Raw genomic sequence first — 24,231 nt, 5'->3', positions numbered from 1 at the left:
AATCACCAGCATGTTGTCCTGATGTGTATATACGCCTAATGTATGTATGTATGTATGTTCTACTTCTTTTTACTCTCGTGTAATGTATTGTAATGTGGAGCTTTTCTCCTCGGGCCTCTGCTGAAAATGGACCTGTGTCCAGTCGGACTTTCCCGGTAGACAAATGTAAAATAAAATAATACATAAAAATAAAATAAAGTAATTCACCCTAACATGTACTATGACAGAGTCATAGCGGTAATTGTTGTTGAGTGACTTGAGTGCTTGTGTGATTTGACTCTTCCTGGCACCTGACAGGCAGCCGACCGTGACCTTCTCCTTGTCCAGCCTTGTGAGGGGAACATCTGTGTGTCTCACCATGGCCTATGACCAGGACATTTGGTTTTGAGGTGTTTTTAAAGTGACTCTCCTGTTTGCATTGGTGGCACCAATTTGTGCGAATGATAATTCATAATCTCTTCATTGTTTAATAAATAATGATTAAAAAGCAACAGTAAACTCTGAACCTAAGTCTCAGCTTTTTTGCTGAAGAATCAAGAACAAAGCTAAAAATAATGAGGGTCTGAGATGGAGCAATGAAATATGGAGGATTATGGTCTATCATTATGTGCTGGAGACATGGACTACAGGAAAGGCCAACAAGATGTGAATTCAGCATCCTTTTGCCGAAAACTAGGGTTGCTACATACCCCTATTTGGGCAGTTGTGTCTTGCGAAAAAATATGAAAATTGGCAAATGTCCTGAGGTTTTAGAGCACAAAATATTTCTCAAGTTTCCATTAATAGCTGCATAAGAAACTAATTTTATATTTGAAACACCTTAATATTACATGAAACAGGATAAAGATAAACAACTCATATTCTACAATAGTGAGCTTTTATTATGGCAAAAATGTCAAGTCCAGACTTTTGCTCTGGTTATGAGTAAGGCTTGTCCTGCAAAATCTTGCATTTCCATAAAAAATGTCCTGCTTTAGGCATGCCCTTTTAAGAATATACATAGTGCATTATGATTTCTAAGCCATTGGCAGCTGGATGTGACATGTTGAGCGCCAACCTTCTTTATCACGAGTGACACCTCTCAACTTCTAGAGGACAAAATCAGGGACAGCACATCTGGTTAAAATCGGGGGTACCTAATTAACATAAATTAAGCATAGTCAAGACCTAGGTAATAAGATTTAAAAAGGCAGGAAGGACATTAGTAACATGTATTTTTATTTTACTATAGTATCTTATACCTACATTTACAGTAGTATAAGTGTTACTGACTCAAAAGTTTTCCTTTACAACACACAGAGAATACACTCACAGTGTTATCAGAAAACACTCTATATTAAAAAGTGCACTACATAAAAAAACTGCTTTACATCAACAATGCTATGTTAATCAGAACAGTAAAACACATTTAACTTGTCATAGTGTTACAAGTCAATATATGACTGTGTTATGAAATGAATGTGCACAATCTTTGATTCTTTGCTGAGCTGATGATATATCATAAATCCTATATATTTCTCCTAAATAAGGAAATTCTTCTGTCACTGCATTTCTGACCCCCCCCCCATTTATGCTCATTTGGCGTGAAGTACATCATGCAAAGGTAAGGTTGTGTACATGGCTTCATATCTAGACTTGCCAGCTGAGTGAGCTGTTCTGTAGCTGATTTTTAAAACAACTGAGAAATCTTCTTGTATATTTCAAACAGTCTCAGAAATGTGCTCCTCTATTACTAAGTACTACCCCTAGTCCTATAATCAAAGTTTACTCCAAATTCAGAATGCAACTCAAAAAGCACTTCATTTAAATCAAATGCTCCTGTTTCAACCCAGGACATATCACCTAATACTGTATCCCTCTTTCCTTTCCACAGATATTTGGCTTTCTCAGAATTGCTGCAGGTTGACCCACTTTAGAAACTAATGGATATATTGTACATTACACTCTATTTGTTCACTAGAATGTACAAATATAGTTTTTCTATGTAACTGGTCTGCACTATATTACTTTCATTTCTGCATTTTTTGTTTATGAAATGTTTTGTATTTCACCCAGGTTGAGCAGAAATTGGTCAGTATTAATCAATGCACTACCCCAGCAAACAAATATAAATAAATTAATAAATATGGCCTTTGGGGGGCTGTGTTTTTTGTAATTTGGTTCATACCAAAAACATTAAAAACAGTAAGACGCTGTCCGGTTCGATTCTCAGCTAGAGCGTCTTCTGCGTGGAGACATGCGTGAATGGGCGTACCTTCGTTGAAGGTTGTGCGTCAGAGCCGGTAACTCGGCACGTAAAAATCAACTACCAATCATTAGCGGACTGGAGTTCCGCTGTGGCAACCCCTAACCGGGAAAAGCCGAAAGACACAAACAAAATATACTCGAAATAAGAAAAATAATCCTCTTTTTCATAAAATGTCATATTAAATCTCACAGCAAAATACATTTTAATTTACTTGTTCTTACAAACATGTACATGTTTGGGATTCTGCTGTCCTGTCTGCATGTGTGTGTGTGTACTTAGGTAGCCTCATTACTAGAGTATGGTTCATATAAATAGTGAGGTTTCAAAATTGAATAGTAAATAAATGGTGTATTTGAATATTTTACAACAAAGTGAATACAAGGACATAACAGTAATCACATACATAACAAGTCAACAGGACAAGTGCAAGAATTAGAAACAAAAGTGATGTACACAATTTTAAAATGTTCCTAAGGTTTATATCACTGTCATCAACCTTTAAAAGTGGTTCGGTCAGAATCCAGACAGTACATTGAAATGATTTTCCAGCCTGTCCATAAATAGTTCAATGGCAAGGATCCCTTCTCTCACACTGAAATAACCAAGGCAGTTATTCAAACATTTTCTTAAACAGAATCTCTCAGCATTGTTATGAGCCTCAGAAGAGTCATAGAATCACTACAGAGAAACTAGAGCCAAGTAATTCAAGGGGCATTTCAGTGGCAAAAAAGAGAATGTTCCTTCTGGCTGTGTGTTTTGGTGTGACTGATCCTGAGACTTGCACTGGAACTTGTTACAGCTTAATAAGCACTGATGTCGCTGCTTTTACAAATAATAGTAGTAATAATAATAAATAAAAACATCTGGCCAGGTGGATAAGGATGCTTCTATAAAGCAAATTATCTTAAGTAATAGCTTTTTCTCCCTTTACACAGAGAAATAAAACTAGACTTTCAGAGCTGCAGTTACCTTACCTGACTGATCACAATGTTCCTTCCCACTTTTCACATTTACTTCACTTGTCTGTACTGTTAGTGTAACTGCATTGCTGAAGGTCAGTCATCCATGCCAAGCTGGAGTAAACTGTAAGATTAAGGCTGGAAGAGTACAGGTGCTGTCATGACCTGCTCACCTCTGTTTAATCTGAATAAACAACAAGGTCCAATGCCCATTGACAATGAATAGCAAGTGAAATCAACATGAGGAGAAAAGCTTATTGAATATCCCACTCAGGGCTGCAGCAGGGTCTGCAGGAACAGCACACAGTACTAGGGTGCAGCTACAGGGAAATACATGCAGTACTTATCTAACATGCAATCACATCGAAGATGCACTGGGTGATCCCACATGCAAAGTAGTAGCAAGAAGGAGAAGTGATCTGGAAGCTATAAAGGACCATGAGTCAAGTTTATTCAATCTATTTGTTGACCAAATTAAAGGGCGGAAATGGGAATATAGTAATGTGTTGAAAGCAGGAAGCAAGTAGAGGGTAGTATATATATGGTGAAAATGTAGGTGAGAAACAAAAGTGTAGCTGGTTCAGTCAGTAATAGTTTATAAGAGAGGGCAGAATTTTAAGTCAATATTGGAGAATATTGGAATGAATAAGAAAGTAGTTGTACCTGATATGAGGAAGTGTAGGCACTGTAATTTTTGTAAGTACATTCGGACAGGTAATTCTTTTATAGTCTGTGAGCCTAAGTATAAAATAAAGAATAGATTCACTTGTGAATCAAAGTGGGTTGTCTATTTAGTGATTTGTGAGGGGTGCCCTGTGTGATGCCTCTGCACTGGCCCAGTAATCAAGAAACCTTAGTTCTCACCACTAACACCAATGAGGGACGTGCACATTGGGAGGATGACAATTACACACTTAGTAAAGTACAAGTTCCCTTAAGAGCACACAGAGATCACAGTCAGTCTGGGGCTGGTCTCTCCCTCTCTCTTCAGATCCCTAATAAAACTCACCACTGCACAGCTATAGGGTTAAGATCTCAGCCGAGTGGTTAAGCCAAAACCTCCAGCACCCTCTCTGTCTAACCAGTCCTTCATGTCCCTGCCCAAGTAGCTGACACACACACACACACACACACACACACACACACACACACACACACACACACACACACACACACACACACACACACACGCAGCATGCACACACACACACACACACACACACACACACACACACACACACACACACACACACACACACACACACACACACACACTTTGGGATTTGATTTATATACAAACACACACACACTCCTGGGAAAGGCTGGCATAGGTTTACTAGTTATGCCCCCTTCTGCCCAGACTATAAAGTAGTGCGAGCTGCCACCAACCAACCTTATCAGCTACTATAAGGCCCTTCCCAAAGGGTGACCAATTCTACTGTGTAATGTTATTGTTATACTAATGGTAAGTGTGACCAATAGCAAGGCTATTTGAGAGTGACCTGTACAGTGTCACCAAATACATATGCAAGTACTGTAAGAGCTTAAATATCTCTAAACAAACCAGCCACAATTAAAATGTTTAAATATATTTAATAATAATAATTAATAAAACACAAGACGATACTCAATAACTCAACACAGTGACAACAGAGTTCAGAATCACAGGAAATATTTTAAAGCAACATTGCAGGACAGTCTCAAATAAATACAGAAAACATCTAAACTAATCTTACTATATTCCTATCCATCTCTAAGAGAGATTCTATACCTAAATCTTACTTACAGACCCAGGCAAATGGAAGTGCTGAATGAGAGTTTACAGGTCCAAAGACAAGATACAAAATGCATAGACTTTCTCTGTGAGATAGTTCTTAAATTAATAACACACATTACTGCTGGGTTAGCTGGATAACATCACTATTTGACACCTCTGTGTCAAAAATACTTATCTCTTAGAAGTTTTGCCTGGAACTGGAACTCATTAAACAGTTAAATACTTTTACCTTTGAAACCGGTTTCTGTTTCCAGATAATAGAAAGAATCCTCTAGCTGTAGACATTGTCTCTTTGCATTAACTAACTTTATAGTACAGTCATAAACAATTTCAACTTATTTTCTCAGAGTTTTGCAAATTAACTCTGTATGTTCCAACTTCTACCATGAAAGCATACATTTGTACAGGTATATACATTTCTGTTCTTTTCCAGTAGGGTACACTGTGGTTACATTCTTGAAACTCAGTACATAACATACAGTTTTCTTACATCTGTAAGACAAGCATACAAACCATATTACTATTCGCAAATAACAGAATTATTTACAAAGTTCCAACAAGCTGGGCTGGCAGCCTTCAAACCCTGTTTCTACGTTGGAAAGACAGAAAGAAAACTGAGGGAAAGAATATACCAGCATGTTTATTGTACAAAGAAAAACAATGTAAAAATACCCTAGCTAAGCATATACAAGACAATCCAAACTGTCACTTTAAATTCATGGTTATTGATGACGTCCAAAAAAGTATACGGGATGTTCCATAGATTCTGTATTTGGAAATAAAGGAGTTGATATGGCAAATTATTTTAAATGCATGCAATTGGCTGGGACTAAATGACTTATGTGAAATTAGTTGTTTGCTAAAGCTTAGAGCCCTAACTAGATAAGTAACCCTTTTATTTTTTAGTTTTTGCTCCACATTTTAAGGAATGTTGATGCATATTACTTTTACGATGTGTTCTTAGAATAAATAAGTAAAATAAAAAAGGTAAACTATTTATTATTGTAAATTATTATTCTAAATTGGTAACATATATATTTTAAAAATGTATATGTGTTTGAAAAGTTTTAAAAGGATGTGTATTCAATATATGATTTTGAGCTATACAGCTGACTACAATCTAAGGGTAGGCATGATCTGGCTGGAATACATTTGCTTGGTTTACTGTTGTATTGTGTCTTGGTTTCTTGCCAATAAAATTAGATTCTTTGTTATTTAAACTTGATTTGAGGAAAATGGAGTGTCTGAAGAAGTTCATTACGATTCATGAACGAAAGTGCTTATGTAGTTTTCGTGCATATATCATTTTATTTTATTTTACATTTGTTGACCTGGCTAGTCTAACTGGATATATGTCCATTTTCAGTAGTGGCCCGGGGAGAAAAGCTCCAAGCATGAACAGTGACAAAGTTTACAATGTATAACAAAGACATGTATAATAACAGTACAGAGGTAGCATTGGTTAAAAGAAAATTATAGTATTAAAATTATAAACTATAGATATTATATTAAAAGTTAAACTAAATAAAAAAAACAATTGTACTAAACACAAAAGTGGGTATGAGCAAGATAGAGTAAAGTCCTTATATTATATCCACTTACTAAGAGGAAAAAAAAGAGAAGTAATTAGATTTGGAGGTATAGGTTAGGGGAGAGGGGAAAGGGGTATGAGCAGGAGGGGAAAAATTTCAGTCTGGGTTAGCACAAGGACAAAGCCACTGAGTTTTAAGATGTTCTTTAATATGTTTTTTAAATAGTGAAGTAGAAGCTACGGTGGATAGTTCTGGAGGAAGCTGATTCCAGTTTTTACCTGTAGTGTTTGAGAAAAGTGAGTCGCCAGCTTTGTTGTTAGATTTAATCGAGGAGACCATGAGTTTATTAGCAGATTAGTGAGGGATAGTGGTATTATTGTTGTGGTATAAGATCTTTTGAGTGATAAGTAACTGTTGACAGAGTATATGGTTCTGCAGTGCTAGCCATCCTAGTTGTTTGAGGTTAAGGCAGTGGTGAGTTTTAAAGGGAGAGCATGTGATGAATCTAGCTATGCTATTATAACAGGTAGAAAGTTTGGAGAGGTTGTTTTTAGATAGGTTAGTATATATAGCAGAGGCATAGAAGAGAGTAGAAATGAGGTGGGTTTGGGCATTCTATAGAGACTACCAAGTTTTTTGTTAACAGACTGTATGGTGGAGTTAATATGGTCATATTAGTTAAGACGATTATCAATTGTTACACCTACTAAGTGGGTTGTAGTATCTGGGGTTATGTTGATAGCATTGTTAGAGGTTATAGAGAAGAATGGATTGGGTGATTTATGAGTTGGAGTAAAAATCAGTAGTTTGTTTTTTTTGGGATTTAGGAGGAGGCAGTGTTGCATAAACCAGTTTTCAACATTATGGAAAACAGTTTGGGTGAGGGACTGGTTCTTAGCAGTACAGATTAAGGTTGAATCATCTGCATATTGAATGCAGGTGGCTTGAGGTATGTTCATGTGCAGGTCGTTAATAAATAAGGAAAAAAGAAGGGGACCTATATTTACTGGAAGTAATGAAGACAGATTGTTATCCCACAGTACTGCTTGCTGTCTGTTTTACAAATTAGGTAGATAGATTTGGAGTTTGGTAGACACCATTTCAGATTTGGAGTCTAATGATGGAAGCAAATTACAGGGGGACACTTGGAGATTAGATTTATAGAGTATGGCTATACCTCTACCTTTTTTGGTTTTGCAGTCACATCTAAGGATATTATAGCCTGGAGGGGTAATTTCCTGGTCTAGAGTAGATGGTTTTAGCCAAGTTTCTGTAAGACACAGAATATCAAATGAGTGCAAATCAAGGAGTGCATGCAGGTGGGAAATTTTATTGTTAATACTTCTAATATTAAGGTGAGATATCAGGAGGGAGTTAGGTACTTTAGCTAATGTAGAAATCTTAGGAAAAGTTACATTGTCAAGATTATTGCTATTGTCATTATTGGGGCCAGGGTTTGGATGAATATCACCATCTAGGAGGAGGTGACACTGGGGATAGTGTATAAATTTAAAGATTTTGTAGGGATTATTAAAATTCTTTTTGATAGTGAAGTAAGTCACATGGGTTGCTCTGTGGTATTTTGGTAATATGTAGTTAGAGGTACAGGTTATATTACTGTGGTTAAGGATGTAGATGAAAGAAGATGGTAAAATTTGTTGGAAATGATTGTTTTGTTCAAGTAGAGTAAGACTTTCAAAGAAGGTGAGTGAATAAGGTATGGTAAGAGAGGCTATTGCGGTAGTAAAGAGTAGTGTGTATGTGAAGATAGTTTTGTGTGTTTGGGCCATAGTAGTAAGTAGATATGAGATAAGAGTAGCTTGTGTGAGTAGGTGTAGTAGAAAAGTAGGAGAGAATGTTTCAAGAGATTGAGCAGGGTATAAAATATGCAAAAAAGAAATTAGAGGATGTAGTATAGGAGGTAGATATGGGAAGTAGTTAGTACAGAAGATGGGTAGGATAGGTAAGGGAGTAGTTCAAACGAGAGGTAATTAGAGCTAATTAGGAAAGAAAAAGATAGGGGAGTGGCATAGTGATGAGGAGGCTTGCGATAGGTTGAGAAAATTAGGGGGAGTGTTTAGCGAAGTATAAGTCTGGGACCACTGAGAGTGGGTGGGAATTGGGGGTAGGGTGGGGAGCGGAGTGAGCCCACAGGGCGAACGGACCGGGGCAGACACAAGTAAGGTAAAGGCAGTGAAAAAAAACAATCAGTAAGGTAAAAGGTAAGAACAGGAGACAGTAAGTGAAAAGGCAGAGGTTGTGAGTGAGAGGAAAGGGGAAAGAAAAGAGAGGGGAAACCTGGGTGAGTAAGGGTTAATGTAGGAGTAGTGGAGGTGGAGAGGAGGGCTAGGTAAAGGGTTTATAAGGACTATGGAAGGAGATGGGTGCAAGGTTTAAATGGACTATGTTTTTTTCACTGCCTTTACTATCTTCTCCCAATCAGTAAGGTAAAAGGTAAGAACAGGAGACAGTAAGTGAAAAGGCAGAGGTTGTGAGTGAGAGGAAAGGGGAAAGAAAAGAGAGGGGAAACCTGGGTGAGTAAGGGTTAATGTAGGAGTAGTGGAGGTGGAGAGGAGGGCTAGGTAAAGGGTTTATAAGGACTATGGAAGGAGATGGGTGCAAGGTTTAAACGGACTATGGGAGAAGATAGTAAAGGAGAAAAGTGCAACAAGCGTGAAAAGTTTAAAGTAAGAGGTAGGAAGAGAACTAAAGTGAAATTAGAGGTGGGTAAAGACTGCCATCTAGTGGCCAAAGTCTATAAGTACCCTGTAAAGAGATCACAGCAGTTGGATTTAAATAAAAAATCAAAGTAATGGAGAAGGGAGAGGTTAGAGGGATGATAGAATAAAGGTTGGGGGCTGCAGCATCTTAGAGACAGACAGTGGAGTACATCAGTAGTAGTAAGGGGGGTGTGGCTGCTGGCAGATATGGCAGTTTAACTAGTACACCTAGGAGGTGTACTGGACTAGTATATACATATAGTAGATGAAGAAAAAAATTACTTTGTGACATACAATCTTAGTTAATGTGGCTTTTAGTCCAAGGGTGTTTAGATTACCCAAGTGAGGAAGTACACAGGCAGGTTTAGATAGGTGGATAGAGCTGGTCTTTGGAGTCCAGTAGGGCACAGCTGGGAGATGAAAAAGTAAATATAATAGGTTTGCACAGCTGGAGAGAAATAAAAATACAGTGAGAAGAAGGTTAAAATTAACACTGGGTAAAGTGAGAGAGACGTTTCTATAGCAGTACAGATTTAACAGGACTAAAAAACTTGATCAAATATTAATCATCAGCACCAGGAGTAGACAACATCAAAAGGTCAAAAAGCTCTTGTTCAAAATTAAACATCAGCAACAGGATTAGAAAACAGCAATGCATAGGTCAAAAGCACAGGAGCAATCACCTAATTGCGTTATAACTCTACTATCTGTAACACAGTAGTTGAACTTAGCTATTGAAATAGGATAAAGCAATGTATAGCATTAATTATAAGCTAGAAACAGGGCCGTTTAACTAGGAGTGGAACCATTACAGTTAGAACATGGTAGCCAGACTTAAAAGAACAGTGGAAACAATCGGCTATCTTTCAGCAGTTACAGACAACTCGTTTGAAGTAGAGTTAGGTGAACAGTGAGTACAACTGATAAGCTCTATTACAGCATCGTGTAATGGACAAGCCTGTTTAATCACTAAATTTTAATGCTACTAAAAGTGTCAATCATGCTTCTACTATTTCAGGTCCCAGGGTAGCAGTAAGACTTCAGGTGAGGTCAATGGTTAGTATTTTACCTTCTTAATTAATTAATAGAGCCAGAACCTGCACCAAAGTCCGGTAATGTGAGCTACACAGGTATCCCAAACATGCCTAGCTGTTTGTAGTCACAAGGTATCTGGGAAATCAAACACTATAGCATCCAGGTAATTTAGTTATACTGCAGTTGTATTTTAATTAATTAGGGCGGAAAATGAATGCGTATACTTGATATTAAAGCCTACTAGGGAGTGCCATGTATGCCTTGTGATCGGCGAAGTCATATACAAAGATCTGTAGTAAAATGCCAATCCTATAACTAGAATGTTCAAAGAAGTGCTCCGGTTTTCACAGGTCCCTAAACTCACAACGGAATGCAAACTATTAGTTTCTAAAAGGTGCTATCTATCTTAGAAGTTAAGAATTAACCGCAGCACCAGAGTGATAGCACTTATGTTATCTAGTATCCAGTGCTTGAGCAGCAGAGTCCCAACATAAGTATAGGACTAGCAGCTGCTTCAGAGTACGTTTGATTTTAATAGTTTTTGCGTATTAAAAGTTTCTTTATTAGTACAACGGAGTTCTGGTTTTACACAGCAAACTTCAGCAGCCTCATTTAGAGTTTCTTTTGGTTTGTCCAAGTGGATTATTTGGTTTTATTTGGTTCAACCAACACCCTGGACCATTACTGTGAACCAGCACCCAACCCCTCAGATCTTCAAGTGAAGAGCAAAAAAAAAAACAAAACAATGGACATTCATTGTATAGGCACACCAACCAGGTGGCCAGATGCATGACCCCCCCCTTCTCTAGCCATTCAGGTCCGTTATGTCCCTGCCCCCAACCCGCCTTCAACACACCCTACCTGCAGTGCTCATGCTTAGTTAAAAAAAAAAAATCTCCTTTTTAAACTGTAGCAAACTACCTGCTACAAACGTAGCAAACATTTGTTACAGTTTATACCCTACCTTCACAGAGTGCTACAGATTTTTTTCTTTTGGATTGTAGCAAATTACTTACTACAATGTAGCGAGTAGTTGCAACAGTTTAGACCACACATAGAGTACTACAGCATTCAGATTTGACTGCAGATGCAATATCGGCTTTTAAAAAAATTAACAATGATCCGGATTGTCTGATCGTGCCTCCAACACTTTGTACCTGGGGCAGTTTCACCTCTCACCCCGCCCAAGCTATACCACTGGTGGGGAAGGGGTACAATTTTCTTGTGGGTCAGGTGCCCATTTGATATAGATGTATACATATATATTTATATGTATGCACGCACACACATAAACACACTTATAAATGAAGAGAAGGTAACTTGAGAAAGGTAGTAAAGCAATTCAGAGGAAGGTAAGAGGGTTAGGGTAGGTAGCAGGGACAAACAGACAAACATAGAAGGCAGAGAAGACAAACAGGGGAGGTGCTGACATAGTGAGGGTAGGGGAGCACAATGGAGAAGAACACATCAGGCAAACAGAAGGAAGACAGTGGTGATGGGTTGGATTAGATAACAGACAGAAGCAGCCATAAATACAAAAGGGAGGGAAGTAATAGGATGGGGGATAGGGTGGGGTTGCACAGCTGTAGTCTCTGCCAGCTGTGATCCAGTAGGAGCTTTCGTAAAACCCTGGGCTCCCTTACCACTGGGTCTAGGCTTGGATGGTGTAGCCAGTTCAGGGCAGGGATGTGACTCAATAAGTTGCTAGAGGAGGTTTTCTAACTGACCGACATGGGCATCCCATGTCCTGTCAAAAAGCCCCCCACTGTGTCCCCAGCTGCTGATGAGTGATAAAACTGTGGAAGTATGGAAGTGAGAGTGGCAGCCTGGGACAGATGTGCTGGGTGTGTCTGGTGGTGGTGGTGTCCCCTGTGGGGTGCTGATAGGCCTTGCTGGAGGGATAGGTGCAGGTTTAAATGCTGGTGCGTATAACTGTAAAATAAATGGAGACAAGCAAAATAATAAACAATATAAATTACTTAATAGAAAGGTAGTGAGAAAAAGGGTAGGGAAGACAGAAGTCCACATATTATGAAAAAATAAGGCTCAGACATATGTTTACTATGATAACAATACAGGTGTTATACTTGAAGGAACAACAACTACCCACTGTGAAAGTGAAGATATTTAATCAATAGGGGAATCAAACCTATAGCCATCATGTCATGCAAGCTGGAAGCCATCTTTTTAATGCGTTGAGCTAGGTGTACAATCCAAATCAAATGTGCTGTCAAATACACAGTAATGACATGTGCATGACAAGTATACACATACAAATAAAAAAAAATAGTTCAGATGTATATTCCCATATAATATTATAGGTGCTATACTCAGAAGAGCAACAAATGTGCATCCCAAATTACCAATGATGTAAAAATATACAATGGCAGGTGACAATCAAACCAACGGCCATCATAACATGCAATTTGAAAGACAAAGCATCAATGTGTTAAGCTACTTGTATAATCTGATTTAAGTAATGACATGCGTGAGACAAGTTTACACATAAAAAATAAAATCTAGCACAGATTTATGTTACATTACAATTTTGTAGGCACTTTACTCAAAATTATAACAAACACTCACATAATATTACTAATGTTAGCACAGTAGACAACTGAGAGGGGACTCAAACTCACAGCTATCATCACATGTCAGAAGGCAAAACCTAAACATATTGAAGTGCTTATGCAAACTGACTGAAAGTTGCAGTCACACACACAGTAATGGCATGTTTGAGACAAATGTACAGATACACAAAAAAACAGTACTTCAGAAATATATTTCCCTTCAAAGTTACAGGTACTATACTCAAAACAGAACCACACACCACAAATTACCAGTGTTGGCACATTACACAGTTCGAGGGAATCAAACCCACAGTCATCATCATGCGTAATTTGAAAGGCAAATCATTAACATGCCAATCTAATTGTACAATATGATTGAGGACTGCACTCAAACACAACAGTAATGGCATGTGTGAGACAAAAGTACTTATATAAAGAAAAAAATGCAGCTCAAGCTTGTATTTCCCTTAATGTTGTAGGTAATGCATTCAGAAGTATAACAAGCATCCATCCCTAAGTAAGAATAATATCACAATATACAAGGATATCAAACCCACGTACATCAGTACATACCATCTGAAAGCATCGTACTTGTACAATTTCTCAAAAGCATGCATAGACACAAATCAAAAGACATACTGCTACCTTTGAACTATAGAAATCGGCACATAAGTGTTACTGTATCCGACTAAAGCTATACTTCCTGAGTAGATTGTTAACATTTAAACCTGTATTGCATAAATTGGTGGACTCACCACAGCACTCTCTAAGGTGCTCTATCCTCCTCCTCTGCAGTTGTGCATTCTCTGAAATAGCTCCTGGGGCTGTGGAAAGAGAGAAACAGAAGTGTGTAAGATATGTGGACAGCACACATTGGCATGTTGCAGGGTTGTATAGGTTAGCAAGACAAGAGTTACTTAAAGTACATAGGTGGAGAGTGACCTGTAACCTCAGCCTCCCACTAGCCCAGGAGATCAGGATGTCATCTCCTCATGTCACTGTAATGGCCATGACACTGTCCATCCATACTTGGGATGCCAGTGGCAAATGTCACTGTCTGGACCACACTATTCCAGGCCTCAATTTTATACTGAGGACCTTCATAGCACTCTTGCAACAGCCTTTCTCTGTAGTTCTGGTATAGGAAGTGGAGAAATACTTTTATTCTCCTGTATGCACTGCCTTGTGCTCTGAAATGAGCACTCCCTTCTCCACCAGCAGACATAACCTGTCACTGAGAAGTAGCAGATAAAAATGATAGGTGCTTCATGCCCACACCTGTTCTTGGGTGTGCCAGCTGCTTCTTAATGTCAGACATCTCATTTGCCTGAATGGTGGCAGGACAGCACAATATATGTACTGAGGTCCCCCCTCCATAACTGTCCTCTAAGTATGATATCGTGTAACATTGCACATACTGAAAATATTTTTGCACACATGAGAGGATCATACTGCAGAGCACCACTGGGTGAATCCGGACAGGCAAAGTAGCCTTCAGAAGCCCAAACACATGCTCAGTAATGTTCTTTGTTTGCTGTAGTGTGTAGTGGTATCCCTGGTCTGCTTCATTCTGTGGATTTCTGATGGGTGTCACAAGATAGAGTTCTAAGGCATATCTAGTATTGCCAAATTATTTGTCTCATTTGCACACTCCAAACTATTTATTTTAATAATGCTGCTTATTAACATGTCATTATATGGTCATTAGCATATACTGTAGCCATCACTGCTGCCTGGCATTCCACACTAGCAGTGTGTGAGTCCTTGAATCGAATACCCCCCATGACTGGCCGCTCATCACACAAATTTGCTCACCGCAATGCAGCAAAGTTTTCTGAATCCCAGCCTCACCTCAGCCTATGCTACTTTAGTACTGCAGATTTAGAATTTGACAGTCTGCTGCTAATTCTTTTTAGATTCAAGTACTGGTCTGGAGCTATTACCATACAGGTGCAGAAAACCACCAAGTTTATTCATTTCTACAGCTATGACACTGTATTTTATGAAGAGCTGGATTTTCTTGTTTCTATGTTTTTGGTGATGGGATAGCCTTCGGGATTACTGCATAATGTTAAAGAAGAAATTAAAGGGGCAAGAGGTACAAAATTTAGATCCATTTTGGGGCAGTCCCCAGAAAATAATAAATTTGCTAAGCATAGTTCTTCAGATGCCAACATGTGTCAAACCATGGTTTTACCACAAAATCTTAGATATTGGGCTCCCCATCTATGGGTCTCTAGTTGCTGACTGCTCTGCCCCCAGCATCTTTTGCTCTGCTCCTCCTGACCTGCTCTTGACTTAATCCACTGCTTTCCTGGTGCCAAAGAGCCCTATCCATCTCCAGTAGCCTCAACATCCAGCGTCCTTGTTTCTGAACCCTCCTTCAAGATTTGAAATAACTCCTCCTGACCTGCTCTTGACTTAATCCACTGCTTTCCTGGTGCCAAAGAGCCCTATCCATCTCCAGTAGCCTCAACATCCAGCGTCCTTGTTTTTGAACCCTCCTTCAAGATTTGAAATAACTCCTCCTGACCTGCTCTTGACTTAATCCACTGCTTTCCTGGTGCCAAAGAGCCCTATCCATCTCCAGTAGCCTCAACATCCAGCGTCCTTGTTTCTGAACCCTCCTTCAAGATTTGAAATAACTCCTCCTGACCTGCTCTTGACTTAATCCACTGCTTTCCTGGTGCCAAAGAGCCCTATCCATCTCCAGTAGCCTCAACATCCAGCGTCCTTGTTTCTGAACCCTCCTTCAAGATTTGAAATAACTCCTCCTGACCTGCTCTTGACTTAATCCACTGCTTTCCTGGTGCCAAAGAGCCCTATCCATCTCCAGTAGCCTCAACATCCAGCGTCCTTGTTTCTGAACCCTCCTTCAAGATTTGAAATAAGTATGTAATGGACTAAATCTCCTTCTTAAAACCAGACCTCTATTTCAGTACCACTGCAGAGCCCTAAAGATAGCGCTAAGCCTGAGCAGCCAGCTGCATTACCCCTTCTTCCATATCTACCTATCTAACCTCCTCAACCTTTCACTCACCCTCACCCACTCTCCTATATTTTTCTTTATCTTCACTTCTCTCTCTCCACTTACCTATACTTTCCAGCTCCCCTTTAGTTTCATCTACAACTCCTGTTCTGCCCACTAGAGGGCGCTCCTCTTATATCCCTCTATCATTCCGTCTCCCCCTTTACCACCTTGTACACTGTACATACTTATTATGCCTCTTGCCAGTTCCTAATCCTCCTCACCTATTGCCTTTCTACTCTATCCTGCCTTCCTGTTCTTCTTCCCTAGACGTACTCTCCATCCTCCACCTTTCCACTCACCTACTGACTTGCTACCTGCAGCTACCTACTTTTACTGATTGTCTACTGCTGAATTCCTTCTCCTTGTCTAAATCTAGCCTTCAAATAACCACTTTCCAACAAAGACCCCCTCAGGACTCTAATGCAGAAATTCTTATCACCAAACTGAAACTAAACTCAGTCAAATCTATCTTTATCATATGCATCTATATCCCCCCTGGAAATAACATTTCCACCATTGAAAGCATCCTATGCTGGCTATCCCTAAACTTACCCCAAGAAACATTCATCTTAGGCGACCTAAACATTGATTGGCAACCTTGCTGTAACAAACACCCTACTAGCCACATTAACCTCTATGGGTTTACCCAAACTATCACCTCCACCACTAGAACAAATAAAGCCAACAATAAAGAAAGCATCCTAGATTGGATACTCACCAACAATCAGCCCATATTTATGAAACAGGAACCATCCCTGAAGATATAAGTGATCACTTACTTACCTACATTATCAGGCTCAAAACTAACCCCCCTACCCAAAGCATAACTAGAACACTCAGAACCAAAAAAAACTTTAATTTAGAATTCTTTAAAAATGAACTACATGCTTGTAACTGGTCACCCTTGAAATACCTTCCCCTAGATGAAGCTGTAGACTACTTTAATGCAAAATTCCTAACCATACTTAACCATCACGGTCCCACTCGATCTATTAGAATTAAAACCAAATCTGCCCCATGGCTCTCAATAGAAACAAAGCAAAAAATCCAATTCAAAAATAAGATCTGGAACAAATCCCGCGCTACAAAAAACACAGCAGACTACCAACACTACAAACAACTAAGAAATGAGACCAAAAGCCATAATGACCGATAAAAAACTATTACCTAAAATCTCAGCAAACTACAAAAATTGCCCACAAAAATTCTGGGCCAATATAAATGAGCTACTACAGCCTAGTAAACCTACCACACCCAACCCACAAGGCTCTGACACAATGAACCACAACCAAATTGCCAACGACTTTAACTCCTTCTTTACAAACACAATTCATATTCTAGCTAGTCAACTCTCTACAAATGACACAGTTATATCTAAATATGACTTAAAGCCACCTCCCCTTTTCTCTTCCAACCTGTCCCCACAACCTACATACTCTCCCTTATCAAAAAACTCAAACCTTGTACCCCTCTGCTGACTTATTACCCAGAATACTTGCAATTAGCAGACAGTTCCATAGCCTACCCAATTTCCACACTCATAAACAGAACCATCGCAGAGGGATATGTCCCAAAACTCTGGAAAATATCTCACATCATCCCACTTCACAAGGGTGGAAATTCTACTGAATTTTCAAACTACCGACCTATAGCCCTGCTCTCTCCCTTATCAAAAATCATGGAAAGATGTATACACAAGCAACTGCTGAACCATCTTCTCAAATACAACTTACTTTCTAATACCCAGCATGGCTTCAGACCTTCCCATAGTACCACCACCGCCCTCCTCTCCTTTACAGACACCATTAACAAAAATCGTAACCACAACACACTTTCCTCAGCTCTCTTCCTAGACCTCTCAAAAGCTTTTGACATGGTTAACCACCAAATACTCATAAATATCCTCCAATCTATGTCACTAGAAACCCAACCCATAAACTGGTTCAAATCCTACTTAAATGACAGACACCAAGCAGTTTTCTGGAAAACCTCCCTATCTTCACAGCTTCCTGTTACCATTGGTGTTCCCCAAGGGTCAATATTAGGACCCCTTCTGTTTTCTTTGTTTATCAACGACCTCCACCACATAGTTCCACAAGCTACATGCATTCAATACGCAGATGATTCCACACTCATTTGCTCAGCCACAACAGTACCTAATCTTCACTCCCTTACACAACACATATTTCACTCCGTTGAAGAATGGTTTTCTCAACGCTGTCTCCTACTTAACCTCAAAAAAACTAAACTCCTCCTCTTTACACCCTCCAGTAAATCTCCTCATATAGACTTTACAATATCTTCTAAAAATGGCACACCTATATCTCAAGACCTCACAACTAAACTATTAGGAATTACCATAGATAACAACCTTAACTTTGATACACATATAAACAACACCTTGAAAAATACCAACAAAAAATAGGCTCTCTCTACCGAATCAAACCTTTCCTCATTCCTGACACTAGAATTACTATTGCTCAAACCCACCTTATCTCTCCCCTCCTCTATGCCTCCCCCATATTAACAAACCTATCAAAAAAAAATCTTCTTAAATCTGAGCACGCTTACCATAATATAGCAAGATTTGCTACAGGCAACCCATTCAAAACCCACCATTGTATCAATCTAAAACTACTAGGCTGGCTTGAATTTCAGCACCAGCTTAAAATCAATAAATTAACCATTGCCCATCAAATTCTGCATCAACCTGACAAAACACCTATACTATCTACCCTTATCCACCCCTACCATAACCTAAAATCCCTAAGATCTGCACACAAACTTCTTGTAAATATTGACAAATCAAACAACAAAGCTGGTGATTCCCTCTTTTCCAACACTGTTGGAAAACATTGGAATCTGCTCCCCTCTGAACTTACCACTATTCCCTCGAAATCTCTCTTCAAAAAGAAAATTAAACTCCACCTCAAATCTCAATGGATGTGCCCCTGCACTAATTCTGACTAACACTCTATGCCTTCAGACAATTCCCTTTCATCCTTTATCTTACACACTCTCCCTTTTAACCTCCTTTTCAAAAAAAAAAAAAAAAAATTATATTTTTATATTAATCTTTTATATTGTTAACTGGATAACCTTGCTTGTAATTTTTTTTTGTTTCTCTTTTTTTGGCTCACTTTTGTATGTACTCTTTGCATATTGTTTTCCCTTACTTTCTTGTAATATAGTAAATGTACTTCTTAACTCTGGAGCTTAACTCCTCGGGCCTCTACTGAAAATGGACATGTATCCAGCTAGACTAGCCCGGTCAACAAATGTAAAATAAAATAAATAAATAAATAAAATAAGGATGCAACCAAGAAAAGCAGTATCTTTTAAAAAGATGGGATTTGGTATTCTCTGATGATGTCAAGTTTAAATTAGATTTGACTCCAAGACTGTTTTTATTCAAGGAAGGAATATTAAGAACCTGCTTGAAAATGTAATGAGTTGTGATGTGGTGAGTTGTGGTTTTGACAAAAGTATTATGTTGAAATGTGGAAAATGCAAATATTGCAAATATATTAATGACGGGCCATATGTGACAGTGGATAGTTATAGTAAAACTGCCCATTATTCTGGATGTGTTAATTGCAACACCAAAATGGTAGTTTATCTGGCCACCTGTATCTCCTGCTGTCCTTATTATATAGGTAAAATTATTAGAAGGTTATGTGACCATATATATGAGCATGTTTATGATATTACAAACAAGAAAAGGGCCAATACTTTATATCAGCATTCTGAATTATGTAAGAATTTTAAGAGATTTTTTTTGTTATTGACAGAGTTGATCCACCAGTCAGAGGTGATAATTATAAACCGCAGCCTGAGTATAAGGAACTCCTTTGGCAACAAAGATGGAATTCTTGTAAAAAACAGGGCTGAATGACCTATTTCCAGTGGGTTAAAAGTAAAAGCACTAAGACCATGATTAATAGATGGACTAAAATTTAGTTTTCTTATTTGTGTTTTTAACTTTTGAAAGTGAACAAAAGTTTATTATGTTTAATTTTTACCCAGGGTTGTAATATTTAATGATATTTCTTATTGTGAAGTAGGTGTCTAGTGTTTAGGATTATTAATTTAAGGTTAGACAACATGATTAACTAAAAGAGTTTTTTGATGGGTTGACAAACTTTTTAAAGTGGGGTTGTTGGTTGTATTATTAAACTCTGATGAAGTTTGGAAATAAAGACAAAAGCATTTAGTTTTCTGGCTACCTGCGCTTGTGGTCGTTTTTATTTAATTTAAGCTTCTTGAAAGTGCCAGAGTAGATGTCACAAAGAGACTCTATCAAGATGCAAGGCAAAGACAGAAAAAAAAAGAAAGAGAGTCATCAGACACCCTTCATAAGAGATGCTAGCAACAACCTGCTCACCAGTCCACAGGACATCAAAAGCAGATAGAAGGAGTACATCCAACAGTTTCTGAATGAAGAAAACCCCACAGAAGATGTACTGCCCCAGACACAACCTACAATGAGAGAATAAGAGGAGCCCACCCTAGGAGAAGTAAGAACAGCACTAACGAAAATGAAGTCAGGGAAGGCAATGGGCTCAGATGAGGTCACAGCAAATATGATCAAGATGTTAGATGAGTTAGGAGATAAATGGCTCCTGGGGAGGGTGCTCATAGCAGTATGGAAAGAGAAGGTGTATCCCATATAACTAGCAAATAAGGATACTAGTGTCTGTATACAAGAACAAAGGGGATATTTACAACTGTGGGCAGTACAGAGGTATCATACTCCTGTCACACTGCATAAAAGTTCTGGAGAGGGTGATGGATAAACTAATATGTAGAGTTGTAGAATATAAGACGTGGGACAAGTGGTTCCTATTCAGATCAGGATGCAGTGCAACTGACCCAATGTTCGCAATTAGACAGATAATTGAGAAGGTCAAAATGAAGACAGAGCCCAACTGGGCATTCTGAGACTTGGAGAAAGCATATGACAAGGTCCCAGGAAAGCTAATTTTGGCAGTCTTGCAATGATTCAGAAAGCAAAAACAGACCAGCACTGCAGTAAACTAAGTCTGAGTAAAAATGAACACTGGAAAAAGAAAATGCTAACTTGAAAATGCCAGCAAGTAAAATGTATTAACAATAAAAGCAGCAGGCAAAGCTTTCGGGTATAACTACCTTTCTTCAGTGCATACAAAATATCACTATAAACACATTCAATTTATAAAACATTATACATGATCACATGACACAGCCCAATAACAATACACTATCCTAAAACATTGCTTGACCACAGTACCTATAAATATCCAGCTGTCAATAAAATATATAGCTTCTTAAAACAATATATCACATCTCTAAACACAAATATTTTAATGTAAACAAGCTTGTTTCTTTTTTAGGACCAGTTTGATGATGACTGTGACTCCCCTGCACTGGCCCAGTAATCAAGGAGCCTCAATCCTCACCACTAACACCAGTGAGGAATGTACACATTGGGAGGATGACAATTACATACACAGTAAAGTACAATTTCCCTTAAGAGCACACAGAGATCACAGTCAGTCTAGGGCTGGTTTCTCACTCTCTCTCTCCAGATCCCCAATAAGACTTTCCATTGACACAGCTATAGGGTTCAGATCACAGCTGAATGGTCAAGCCAAAACCTCCAGCACCCTCTCTGTCCAACCAGTGTTTTGTGTCCCTGCCCCAATAGCTGACACACGCACACACACACTTTGAGATTTGATTTATATGCAAATACACAAACACTCCTGGGGAAGGCTGGCACAGGCTCCCTAGCTATGCCCCCTTCTGCCCAGACAGTAAGGTAGTACCAGCTGTCATCAACCACTCATCAGATAATATAAAGCCCTTACAAATGGTGACCAATTCTACTGTGTAATGTTGCTATTATCCAAATGGTAAGTGTGCCCAAGACTAAGGCTATTTAAGAGTGACCTATGCAGTGTCACCAAATACATGCAAGTACTCTAAGAGCTTAAATATCTCTAACAAACCAGCCACAATTAAAATGTTTAAATATATTTAATAATAAATAATAACAGAACAAGACAATACTTAAAAAGTCAATACAGTGACAACAGAGTTCAGAATCACAGGAAATATTTTAAAACAACGTTGCAGGACAGTCTCACATAAATACAGAAAACATCTAGACTAATCTTGCTATATTCCTATCTATCTCTAAGAGAAATACTATGATCTAAGTCTTACTTACAGGGCAAGGCTAGTGCTGGTGAGATGTTTACAGGTGCTGAGACAAATACAAAATGCACAGACTTTCTCTCTGAGATAGTTCTTAAATTAATAATACACATTACTGCTGGGTTAGCTAAGATCCATGGTGGTGCAGCAGTAGCGTTGTTGCCTCACAGCAAGAGGTTCTCCCATTCGATTCTCGGTTGGAGTGCAGGGAGTGCCTTCTGTGTGGAGTCTGCATGTCCTCCCCGCGGTTGGGTGGCATTCGAAAGACATGCATGAATGGGCGTGCCTTCGTTGAAGGTTGGGTGTCGAGCTGGCAACTCGGCACCGTAAAAACCTACTGCCAATCATTAGCGGACTGGAGTTTCGCTGTGGCGACCCCTAACCGGGAAAAGCCGAAAGAAAAACAACAACAACAACTGCTGGGTTAGCTAGAAGGCATCACTATTTGACACTTACCTTTAGATCCCAGGCTAAACAGATACCAACAGAATTTAACATGTCTCTATGCAAAATACTTATCTCTTAGAAGCTGACATGTATCTCTTAGAAGCTTGCCTGAAACTGGAAGTCGTAAAACAATTAACACTTTTATATTTTAAACCGAGTAATTATTTCTTTCTTAAGACAATAGAAAGAAACTCTAGCTGTAGACATTCTGTCTTCTAGCTGTGGTAAACACAATCGTAAATCTCTTTACTTATTTTCTCAGAGTTTGCAAGTTAACTCTGTATGTCCCAGTTTCTGCTATGAAAACATATATTTGCACAGGCATATAGTCCATACACATTTCTGCTCTTTTCCAGCAGGGTGCACTGTGGTTATATTTTTGAAGCTCAGCACATAACATACAGGTTACTTACATTTGTAAACAAGCCTATAGATCATATTAATATTTACAAATGACATAGGATTATTTACGAAATTCTTGCTAGCTGGGCTGGCAGCCTTCACACTGACACTAGAGTTTAATCCATATTCTGAATCAGCCTGTAAGCGTAAGATCCAACTGTACTCACAATTTTCCAATTTATTATTAAGGTCCCCACCTCTTTGATTTTTATATACAATTTGTATAACCCTAAAATTAAATTCTTGCTCCATGCCCTTATCAATAACATGTTTAGCCAAGGCATTGGTAGGCACTTTCCTACATATTTCTGAATAGTGCTCCAACACTCCATCCTTCAGCTTGCGTGAGCACTTTCCTACATAGAACAAACTGCATCTGATGCTAGTGGTTAAATATATATTTATATGTACTGTAGTCAATGTATTGTTATTAAATTTTACTTGTTGGCATTTCCAAGCTTGCATTTTCTTTTTCCAGTCTTGCAATGGTTCTAAGTCTCAGAAACATTGGTAGAATTAGTGCAGGTTATGTACATGTACCCAATGACACAAAAGTGAACAGTGATTGGACTTACTGAAGGGTTTCCAGTGGGAGTGGGTGTGCATTAGGGTTCAGCTTTGAGACCACTGCTGTTCATATTGGTGATGGACTATATTAGCTAATAGGTCTGAGGGGACAGATCAACAAGGTTGCTGTATGCAGACAATGTGGCATTACAGGCAGTCTCTGAACAATAATGTCAGCAAAGGATAGGGGAATTGAAAGCAAAACTGTAGGCACATGGAATGAAACTGAGTACATATAACACAGTTGTAATAACAGCAAACGGTGGAAAACAGAAATTGATAATTGAGATAGAAGGGAAAATAGTGCAACAGGTTAACAACTTCAAGTACCTGGGAGGGGTGGTTAAGTAGAAAGGAAGTCAAAATGAGGAGGTCAAAGCTAGAATTAGAGGGACTGTAGCCAGATGACACACAGAATGCCAAAGGAGTTGAAATGTAAGGTGTACAAAACACTGGTCACCCAAAACTAATGTATAGTACAGAAATCTGGGACGTGAAGTCAGAGCAGTTGAGGAACCTAGAGGTGATGGAGATGAAGTGAGTGAGACAGATGGTAAGATGCACAATGTGAGACAGAGGAAGAAATGAGGACATCAGTGCAGAAACCAAGTAGCTCCAGTTGCAGTGAAGGTCAAATAAAACAGATTATAGTGATTCAGGCACATGTGCTGAAAAGCAAAAGACAATCTGATGAAAAAGATTTGGGACAGCCTGGAGGAAGGCAAGAAAAAACAAGGACATCCAG

Source organism: Protopterus annectens, chromosome 3.part1 (assembly GCF_019279795.1).
Source record: "Protopterus annectens isolate FY-2018-M chromosome 3.part1, PAN1.0, whole genome shotgun sequence".
Taxonomy (NCBI): domain Eukaryota; kingdom Metazoa; phylum Chordata; order Ceratodontiformes; family Protopteridae; genus Protopterus; species Protopterus annectens.
Note: the sequence above shows the minus strand (reverse complement) of the source record.